This window comes from Bison bison, unplaced genomic scaffold, assembly GCF_000754665.1.
Source record: "Bison bison bison isolate TAMUID 2011002044 unplaced genomic scaffold, Bison_UMD1.0 scf7180017864452, whole genome shotgun sequence".
Lineage (NCBI taxonomy): Eukaryota > Metazoa > Chordata > Mammalia > Artiodactyla > Bovidae > Bison > Bison bison.
The window spans coordinates 2,318,326-2,329,384 of record NW_011495014.1 but is presented as its reverse complement, the minus strand read 5'-3'; positions in this window follow the sequence as shown (position 1 = coordinate 2,329,384).

Here is an 11,059-nt window from a genome sequence, read left to right as displayed (position 1 = left end):
CCCCGCCAAAAAAAAACCCCTTGGGATTAGCTCATTAATATCACATAAAATAGTATTTAAAAGTACTTTGGTGATATGACTGATTCTAGGACTGGAAGAGGAAACATTCAAGATGAGCCTGGAAATTTTGGTAATACCAAAAATTAAGAAAATGTTAAAAAGCAAATAGAACAAAAACTTCATGAAATAGCAAAACAAAGCATGATTGGCTTTATACCCAAAGTATAAAATAAATATCTGTGTGCTCATACTGGGATAAATGAATGACTAAATAAGTAAGGGCTAAGAGACAAACATTCCATGCAGAAAATTCCAAAGTATAGACATTCCACCGTGAAGGAGGAGGAATGTAACTCCCCACTTATTAAGTATGGGCTGCACAAAGCGATTTCTTTCTGAAAAGTGAAGTAGGGAAAGATGGAAAGGAGGGGAAAGAGTAACTTTACAGTGAAGAATTGTGACAAACACTACTTCAGCCAGATGATCTAGGTCAAGGCCAACTGTCAAATTTTGTTGATAGTATGTACCCTTGAAATGATTTGATGAGAATGGTGTTTTGCCTCTGTCATCTTCCTCCCTCAAACTCATAACCGGTCTTATCAAGAGAAATGTATCAAATAAATTACAATATGGAAACATACTATTATATATTTAATACTTGACCAGAACGCCTCAAAACTATCAAGGTCATTAACATTATAGAAAAATCTAAGAAACCCCCATAGCCAAAGGGCCCATTTTATTTCCAGTAATTGCTTATAACTTTTATATTTTCTCAAAATTAGCACACAATTATTTAACAAGACCATCTATTCTGGTTAATTCAACACCCTGTTTATTAGTCAGAGTTCTTCAGAGAAAAGGAGCCAATTGCACAATATGTAAAAAGAAAGAGATTTACCATCAAGAATTAGCTTACATGAGTATGAAGACTGACAAGTTCCAAGGTCTGCAGTTAGTAAGTTGGAGACCTAGGAAAGCTGATGGTATACTATAGTACTAGTCTGAGTCAAGGCTGTATATTATCACCCTGCTTATTTAACTTATATGCAGAGTACATCATGAGAAACGCTGAACTGGAAGAAACACAAGATGGAATCAAGATTGCCAGGAGAAATATCAATAACCTCAGATATGCGGATGACACCACCCTTAAGGCAGAAAGTGAAGAGGAACTAAAAAGCCTCTTGATGAAAGTGGAGAGTGAAAAAGTTGGCTTAAAGCTTAACAGTCAGAAAATGAAGATCATGGCATCTGGTCCCATCACTTCATGGGAAATAGATGGGGAAACAGTGGAAACAATGTCAGACTGATCTCCTTTAGGATGGACTGGTTGGATCTCCTTGCAGTCCAAGGGACTCTCAAGAGTCTTCTCCAACACCACAGTTCAAAAGCATCAATTCTTCGGCGCTCAGCCTTCTTCACAGTCCAATTCTCACATCCAAACATGACCACTGGAAAAACCATAGCCTTGACTAGACGGACCTTTGTTGGCAAAGTAATATCTCTGCTTTTTAATATGCTATCTAGGTTGATCATAACTTTCCTTCCAAGGAGTAAGCATCTTTTAATTTCATGGCTACAATCACCATCTGCAGTGATTTTGGAGCCCCCAAAAATAAAGTCTGACACTGTTTCCACTTTTTCCCCATCTATTTCCCATGAAGTGGTGGGACCAGATGCCATGATCTTCATTTTCTGAATGTTGAGCTTTAAGCCAACTTTTTCACTCTCCTCTTTAACTTTCATCAAGAGGCTCTTTAGTTCCTCTTTACTTTCTGCCATAAGGGTGGTGTCATCTGCATATCTGAGGTTATTGATATTTCTCCCGGCAATCTTGATTCCAGTTTGTGCTTCATCCAGCCCAGCATTTCTCATGATGTACTCTGCATATAAGTTAAATAAGCAGGGTAACAATATACAGCCTTGATGTACTCCTTTTCCTATTTGGAACCAGTCTGCTGTTCCATGTCCAGTTCTAACTGTTGCTTCCTGACCTGCATATAGGTTTCAGTATTGGCACATTATAGGATAATCGATGATCATTAAGTTTTTTCACATTGTACTCTAAATATGCAGAGGTTCTACCCTAAGAAAATTTGTCATAGGTTTAGAACACTATAATAAGTTCAGATTGTCTTTCTTTATGATCTACTAGTATCTGGCTTTCTCAAAACTACCCATGTTAACCTATGGTCTATTGACATTCATTTCCAAAGTGACCATATTCTGGGACTGACTTGGATCAAGTGAGTTACAAATATAAGGATCTGAACATGACTGCTTGTTAGTATATGCTAGTTGTTGATGTTCTATTACACTAAACTCAGTTGTAATTACTGTGCTTTAATTAATTAATTTTAACCTCTTCCTTGATTTTATACACCACCCTTCCCACCTGTCTCTGTGTTCTGCCAGATTTCACTGGCCACTGAGTTTATTCCTTGTCCCTTCTTTCTAACCCTAACTTGTCTCAGTTGATTCAGGTGTACTCTCAAGCTCCTCAAATATAATGAGAATAATTAGGAAATCAACAGTAAAAGGAAATCTGTAGGCCAGGGTAAACTAGATCCTAATATATAATTAGCACTGAAACCTGTTTTACGAGTCAGCCAAAAAATCGTTTCTTATTTTATTTTTCTCATAAAACAAAGAGACTTCATTTGGAAAGTAATGCCCTCTGTACTGTCTTGGATTAAGACATTTTTATTCCTGGTAATATGTAATGGTTTTAAGCACTAGATTTAATTTCTGTTTTAAATTTACTTTGACGTATTTTATCTCAGTAGACTTCACGTGCACACAGAAATTCATGGAGCTTTCATTGATAGGTTTTAGTATCCCAACAACTGCATTCCAGATATGCAAATATAAGGAGATATAGAAGCATTGATGGATGAGTTTCATACAGCTGGAATCATATCAACAACAGAAAGGATGAAGAAGATGGAAGCTATATATCTGCCAGTTTCAGCAAACCCACACACAGTTATAGGACATGTAGGGCCAACTCATCCATTTTGTCAAGACATTATCTAGTCTGTTCCAGTGGCTTCTGGAGAGTCTTAGACATTCTAGATTGATAGTTTTTCTATCCTATCCTTCAGCTGTGTCTTCTGATACTGCTGAAAGCTCATAGGTTCCAAATTACTGACTCTCAGTTAAAGGGGCTGTTTAACTTCCCCTGATAAAATAAATCACATTCCTTACTTATATGACCTTGAATTCAGTGCATTTTTTTGGTAGACCTATTTATATCTTCCTAGATGCTTTTGAACTGTGGTGTTGGAGAAGACTCTTCAGAGTCCCTTGGACTGCAAGGAGATCCAGCCAGTCCATTCTGAAGGAGATCAGCCCTGGGTATCTTTTGAAAGGATTGATGCTAAAGCTGAAACTCCAGTACTTTGGCCAACTCATGCGAACAGTTGACTCACTGGAAAAGATTCTGATGCTGGGAGGGATTGGGGGCAGGAGGAAAAGGGGATGACAGAGGATGAGATGGCTGGATGGCATCACCGACTCGATGGATGTGAGTTTGAGTGAACTCTGGGAGATGGTGATGGACAGGGAGGCCTGGCATGCTGCAATTCATGGGGTCACAAAGAGTCGGACACGACTGAGTGACTGATCTGATCTGATCTGATGGACTTGGTATATTTGCTCTCTGTCAACCATAGAAATGGAGAAGAATTATTTACCATACTCTTCAAATCATATACTCTCAGGAATTTGGATGGATTATGAAACTTTTCTATTTCTTTTAATATTTGTACTGATTTATTTAATCTTAATTATATATAGTAATAGATATAAACTTGGATCTGATTTAATATTACAGATATTGCTATAATATTTGCTACATTTGAAAATAACCATCAAATGCAGGAAACAGTGATACAGGCTGATGCAACATTAGTGTTAGAAATGACCCTATATAGTTCATCATTTCATCATAATGAGTAAACTGAGGCTCAAAAGGTGAAATGGCTTGCCCAAGGTCATGAAGCCTATTGGCTGCTGTTGCTCAGTCACTCAGTCATGTCCAACTCTTTGCAATCCCACGGACTGCAGCATGCCAGGCTTCCCTGTCCTTCACCATCTCCCAGAATTTGCTCAATTCATGTCCATTGGTCAGTGATGCTATCTAACCGTCTCATCCTCTGTTGCCCCCTTCTTCTGCCTTCAGTCTTTTCCAGCATCAGTGCCTAATTAAGAAGAAGTAGAATCCTGGCCTCTTGACTCCTGCCACAAACAACAGGACGCTGTGTTGCCTCAAGCATTTATACTTCAGGAAAAAAAATGTTCTTAAAAAAAGAGAATCGGTTTCTTAATAGAAGTATGAAACTGGATGAACTATGTTGAATGAGTTATGCCTTTTGTCAATATAGTATTCCTTTGCTGAAAATTAGCTAATTAGCCCTATCATAATATTAAATTCTAATTAATATCCAATTATCAGAATTATTTTGATGGGCTGTCCACATAATGATCACAGTGCTTTGAGCTAAATACACAGAATGATGTTTTTTGGTTCCCCTGACCCCTCATAAAACCCTTCTCTCTCCTCTTGCTTGCCTGAGTCCAAGTTCAGCTGTGGTTTGTTCTGGTTCTCCCATATTTGAAGTGTTACTGTAAGTCACCCATTATCCAGAAACCAAAGGCTAATTCTGAGGGGGAATATTAGCAATAGTCTGTGGGGCCACAGTCATCTCAGTAGACATATCACCACTCCCCTTTCTGTAAATAGAATTAATTTTACTAATTTGAAATTGCTTTAAAAAAATAGAATAGACACTTATTCTTCTACCACCAACTGTCATCAAACCTCATGGAACCTATATTTTTATTATTTTTATTCCTTTGTAAGAATACATTGATATCAGATGTATTCAGTTGTATGTTGTTTTAAGAGAAGAGAAATAATCTATACTTAGAAAAAAGAACAGATAATGATAAGCGATTATATTTACACATCTGTTGTTTTGATTAATTATGATAATGCAGTTTTTAAAATACATACATTTTGTGCAACGGTAACTATGAAAAATATTCTTTGAGTTGACTTTTCTATTTCTACTGTCCTCTCTCTGTGAATTTCCCCTATGGATCTAAATTATTTTTATGCTCCAATTTCTAAATGGTTCAGTAGAGAATTTTCAGAGCCTACAAAACTTCCATTTTCAGTCTTTAGTTGAATTAGACTCCTTATTGATTATTACTTAATTATACAATCACAGTTTTTTTTTTAACATAGACTTTGTTCATGTTTCAGTTTTAAGTTAATGTTTAAGTCATCGACTCATTCAGGGCATGAATTTTCTTTCATGAAGTTGTCAATAAATCAAGGACACTGTGTAGAAACTTCTAAGGAAGACAACTTTTACAATATTATGCCTCCAGTACAGTATAGGGCTTAAATTTATAGTCTCATGGGACACATCATTGGAAATACAGTGTTGTTAAATAATGTTATCATCCTCGTAAAGGTGAATATTTTTCAGCTGGATACAGCTTAGGAGGATTCAGTATTTATGATCTTTTAGGCTAGAGATGCAGATGAACATTAAAATTGTGAGTGAACAGTGGAAACTAAGGTCTCCAGATAGTTTCATGTTAATACAATAATCACATGCAAAATAAATGTGTTTTAGTTCAGTGTCAACAAAATGTCAGCAAGCTGCCCTAAAGAAAGTAATTTAGTCACTTTAATAGATGATTAAGAATAAACCCTCTCCTTAACCCTCACATCCAGTAAAGAAATGTACAAATCATTGAGGGAATTTGAACTTGTAATCTAATAGAAACAAAAAACAGAGACTTTGAGAGCAAAGACTCTGGAGACAGAATCAAATCCTGGCACCACCACTGTTTTCTATCTGTTAGACTTTAGTCAAGTTACCAGATCTAAGTATTAGTTTTCACATATATAAAAGGGTGGCGGGGGGCGGGGGTAAGATAAATTTCTCAAAGGTTAAGGTGTGCTTAAAATGAAATGAAATGACATGAAGTGTTTACCATGTGTGTTCAAGTCAGTTAATTATCACATTTATTTCGACTAATTTATTCAGTATGATAGATGACATTGTATCTTTATTGTGTTCATTTTAGTTTGTTAGATTTATGTTGGTACAATTAAAATCATAATGTTCTTTGCATTTGCGGTCCCTTGTTTTGTTCAGTTGCTAAATCATGTCCTACTGTTTGCGACCACATGGACTGCAGCACGCCAGGCTTCCCTGTCCTTCACTATCTCCCAGAGTCTGCTCAGATTCAGGTCCATTGAGTCAATGATGCCATCCAACCATCTATCCTCATCTTCTGATGCCCTCTTCTCCTCCTGTCCTCAATCTTTCCCAGCATTATGGTCTTTTCCAATTAGTCGGCTCTTTGTGTTAGGTGGCCAAAGTACTGGAGCTTCAGCTTCAGCATCAGTCCTTCCAAAGGATATTCAGGGTTGATTTCCTTTAGGATTGACTGGTTTGATCTTCTTGCTGTCCAAAGGACTTTCAAAGTTCAAAAGCATCAATTCTTCAGTGCTCAGCTTTCTTTATGGTCCAACTCTCGCATCCATACGTGACTACTGAAAAAACTATAGCTTTGACTATAGGGACCTTTGTCGGCAAAGTGATGTCTCTGCTTTTAAATATGCTGTCTAGGTTTGTCATAGCTTTCCATCCAAGGAGCCAAGCATCTTTGAATTTAATGGCTGCAGTCAGTCTCTGAAATGATTTTGGAGCCCAAGAAAATAAAATCTGATACTGCTTCCACTTTTTCTCCACTATTTGCCATGATGTGATGGAACCAGATGCCATGATCATAGTTTTTTACTCCCTAAAGGACTATATTATATAACTTATAGGAAATGTAGACTGTCTAGAAGGAACCATGTAGTGCTGTGGTAGTTACATCTATAGGATATTTTCTCTCAGTGAATATCCACAAAGAATCTGTCTGACCCTGCAAAAAGAAAAATAAAGCAAAACAAAACAAAAATAAAGCCTTTTAAGAGTCTTACAACACTTTTGTAAAGATGACAGTGATTTGCTCTAGAAAGATTCCTTTATATAGTATTTATTTTATTGAGAAAATAGTGTATTATAATGGATACCCAAACTTCAGCTGAAATAAGCCATTATTCAATATCATTATATGTGTGATATGAGTACAGATAATATAAATAGCAATAACTTCTTTTGTAAGTGAAAAACTTTATAGTTTCTATTTAATCTTCCCATTATTTACTTCATTTGATACTTAAGACAGATCTTCAGTTCCATCAGTTATATAGATGAATAAGACATCTGTCAAAGTTGCCTGGGTAGAAAATGAATGATTCAGACCCTAATATTTGTTCATATTCACAAACACCTCAGATGTATTAATTCCTACTGAATAGAATGGTTGATTGTTTAAAGAAAAAAAAAAGAATGGTTGATTGTTGCTTATAAACAGAAGAAAAGCTAGTGTAACAAGCAGCAAAACATTGGACAATTTCTATAATTATTTCAATGATAATTTCTTGTTATTTAACAAATCATCTAATAAATCTTACTGACAGTAACTAAAAATAGCATAATGGGAACAGTATGTTTTAAAGATAAGAAAGTAGATTTGAAATTCTATTTTCCCTTTTCCAGATTGTGTCAATACTTGCAGAATGCCTTTAATGGACACAAAGATATAAAGGTAAAGAAAATAGTAAGTCCCCTGCCCTAAGGGAATTCACAGTCTGGTTAGGGAAGCAGACACATGAACAGATTATTTTAATAAAATATGATAATTGCTTCCATTGACACATGGCCTGTTATTGGAGCCCAGCAGTAGGATATTTGCCCAATCTAAGGACTCGAAGAAATTTCTGAAAGGAAATGATGCTGGACTTAAACTCAAGTCTGAGTGATCATATACCAGGTGAGGAAAGATAGCAAGAATATATCTGCATTAATAAATTTATGTAAGCATAAAGCAGATAATTCATTTAAGGAATATCAATGTGTACTATCAGAATATAAATGACAAAGCAGAGAGAATCAGGAGTGAAACTAGAAAAGTAAGCGAGACTGAGTGACTAAAGAACTTTTGTGCTGAACTTTTTTGACTACGATGAGGAGGTGGGGCTATGAAAGGACATTAGTGGAAAAACTGATGAAATCCAAGTAAGTCTCTAGTTTCAAAAATAGTATTGTATTAATGCTGATTTCTTAATTATGCATGTTAATTTTGGGGGAAGCTTGAAAAGGATTGCTATTTTTTTAGTCATGATTTTTTGTAGCTTAAAACCAGATTCTCCTCTATTTTTTGAAAAAGAGGACTTTCTGCTTGCAACAAACAGCTAGCAGGCTATACAACTCATGGGTGACTAAAAACAGCATTCTAATTATGACTTCCTCTGGTATACATTATTACTTTAATTTTATTATTTCTATAACTTTTATAGAATGCAGTAGGAAAATTCTAAGGGAGTCTTAGAGTTTCAGAGAAATTCTAAGAAACTTAATAGTCTATTTTTTGCTAAATAGATGATTTAATAATTATAGTATATGACTACATAGCACCTTGCATTGAGGAAGTTCAAAGCAATTTGCCAGTTTATTTAACATGAATATTACCAAATAAAATAGCAGTTACAGTAATGAAGCTTTGGATTTCATATACATAATATGTCTTTTCCATGTATCAAAAGTGATAACATTATAAAGCAATTAATAACTAAGTGGGGTGAATCCAGTGATTGAATCATGTATTTGTTTTTTGTGTATTTATTCATTTAGCAAAAGTATTTTGAGTGTCTACTATGCTTTTAGCACCATGCTAGGTTTTCCTGATCACAATCAGAATATACTCAATGTCTTTTCTACTCTGATCAAATACAAAATAGTCCTTGGATTGTAGGTGCATCCATAGGAAGCAGAGGCTTATGTAATCATGTTCTATCTCTTAGGTCCAAAAATCTGCTTAGAAATTTTTTCCGAAGAAACACTTTGTTCTTGTTTGCTGTTCAATCGTGCTTCAAAGTAAACCTTAGGCCTATGTGAGACATACATGAATAATAATTCAGAATTAATTTACTTTACATAACCCTCATTTTCTAAAACATGGCTTCCTCTGTATCCCAAATGGTACATGATACATAATTTAGAGTTAAAGAGAACATTGACTCTGCATAAAATGAAGATAAAGTTGGCTCTCTTGAGTAGAATAGCTAAGAGATATCAGCTGCTATTGATTGCTTCTAAAATATTAAGGAACCCTATCCCCAGATTACTTGAATGAAATAAAGTTAGGCAATGGAGAGAATCATTTTTCCTGGCAAAGATGATAACTGTTTCCTAAATTGTTGCATGCACTGAGGGGAAAGCCTAAGCCTTTTACTTGAAAGGCATGATTTTACAATTAGTTCTTATTCTTGGGTATGCTTGCTTGTGCAGATTTTGGAGAATATTGCATTTGAAACAATGCATCTGTGGGAAGAGACATGGCAGAGTTATTTACTAAAGGATATTTTCTTGCTTGTTGATTATATTCACGAAAAGAATAGAAGCAAAAATCAAAGTATCAAAACTAATCATAGAATACTGGTGCCTTAAGAGACTCACCTTGGTTGATCATTGGTAGTACAATTGAGGATACGAAGATAATGAAGATAAAGTTATAGTTCATTACTGGCTAAGGATATCTTGTAAATATTGACAATGTCAGAACTGGGCTACACTATATCTTAAAATTCATTTTGAAAAAAAAAATACTACAAAGTTAATTTATCCTATTAAGTAACTTCAGCCTGTGACACCATCAATACTAGAAAAAAATATCTTGGTCATTGTATTTTGGGGAATATTAAAGAAAGTTCAATTTGGAATGCATGTACCTGTATTTTTTCTGATAGTAGTACATGTAGTAGTTCACTGATGATAAGTAGATAAGTAGATATATGCATACATACATAGAAATAAGTCTGTGTTAACACTGTGGATATTGTCTCTTTTTAGGAACCAATATCCTTGAAATGAAGTTAGTCATCTACTATATTTAAATAACCTATAGCATTTAAATTGGCATACAGAAAATACCATCTTAAAATAAAATATATTTATGTTATTTAAATTAAAAGTAAGATTTGATTGCAGTATTTTCCCTACAAGTCTTTAGCTAAATAAAGCAAAAGTAACACATTTTTACTGAAACATTTTTTGTATCTGTATTCTCTTCTAATTTGACTCCAGGAGTTGGTGATGGACAGGGAGGCCTGGCGTGTTGCTGTTCATGGGATCGCAAAGAGTCAGACACAGCTGAGTGACTGAACTGAACTGAATTTAGGCCCTGGTAAGCAAAAAAAAAGGCATGAAGGCCAGGATAATACACTGTTCAGTTCAGTTCAGTCGCTCAGTCATGTCTGACTCTTTGCGACCCCATGAACCGCAGCACACCAGACCTCCCTGTCCATCACCAACTCCCGGAGTTCACACAAACTCATGTCCATCCAGTCGGTGATGCCATCCAGCCATCTCATCTTCTGTCGTCCCCTTCTCCTCCTGCCCCCAATCCCTCCCAGCATCAGAGTCTTTTCCAATGAGTCAACTCTTCACATGAGGTGGCCAAAGTACTGGAGTTTCAGCTTCAGCATCATTCCTTCCAAAGAAATCCCAGGGTTGATCTCCTTCAGAATGGACTGGTTGGATCTCCTTGCAGTCCAAGGGACTCTCAAGAGTCTTCTCCAACACCACAGTTCAAAAGCATCAATTCTTCAGCTCTCAGCTTTCTTCACAGTCCAACTCTCACATCCATACGTGACCACTGGAAAAACCATAGCCTTGACTAGACGGACCTTTGTTGGCAAAGTAATGTCTCTGCTTTTGAATATGCTATCTAGGTTGGTCATAACTTTCCTTCCAAAGAGTAAGCATCTTTTAATTTCATGGCTACAATCACCGTCTGCAGTGATTTTGGAGCCCCCAAAAATAAAGTCTGACACTGTTTCCACTTTTTCCCCATCTATTTCCCATGAAGTGATGGGACCGGATGCCATGATCTTAGTTTTCTGAATGTTGAGCTTTAAGCC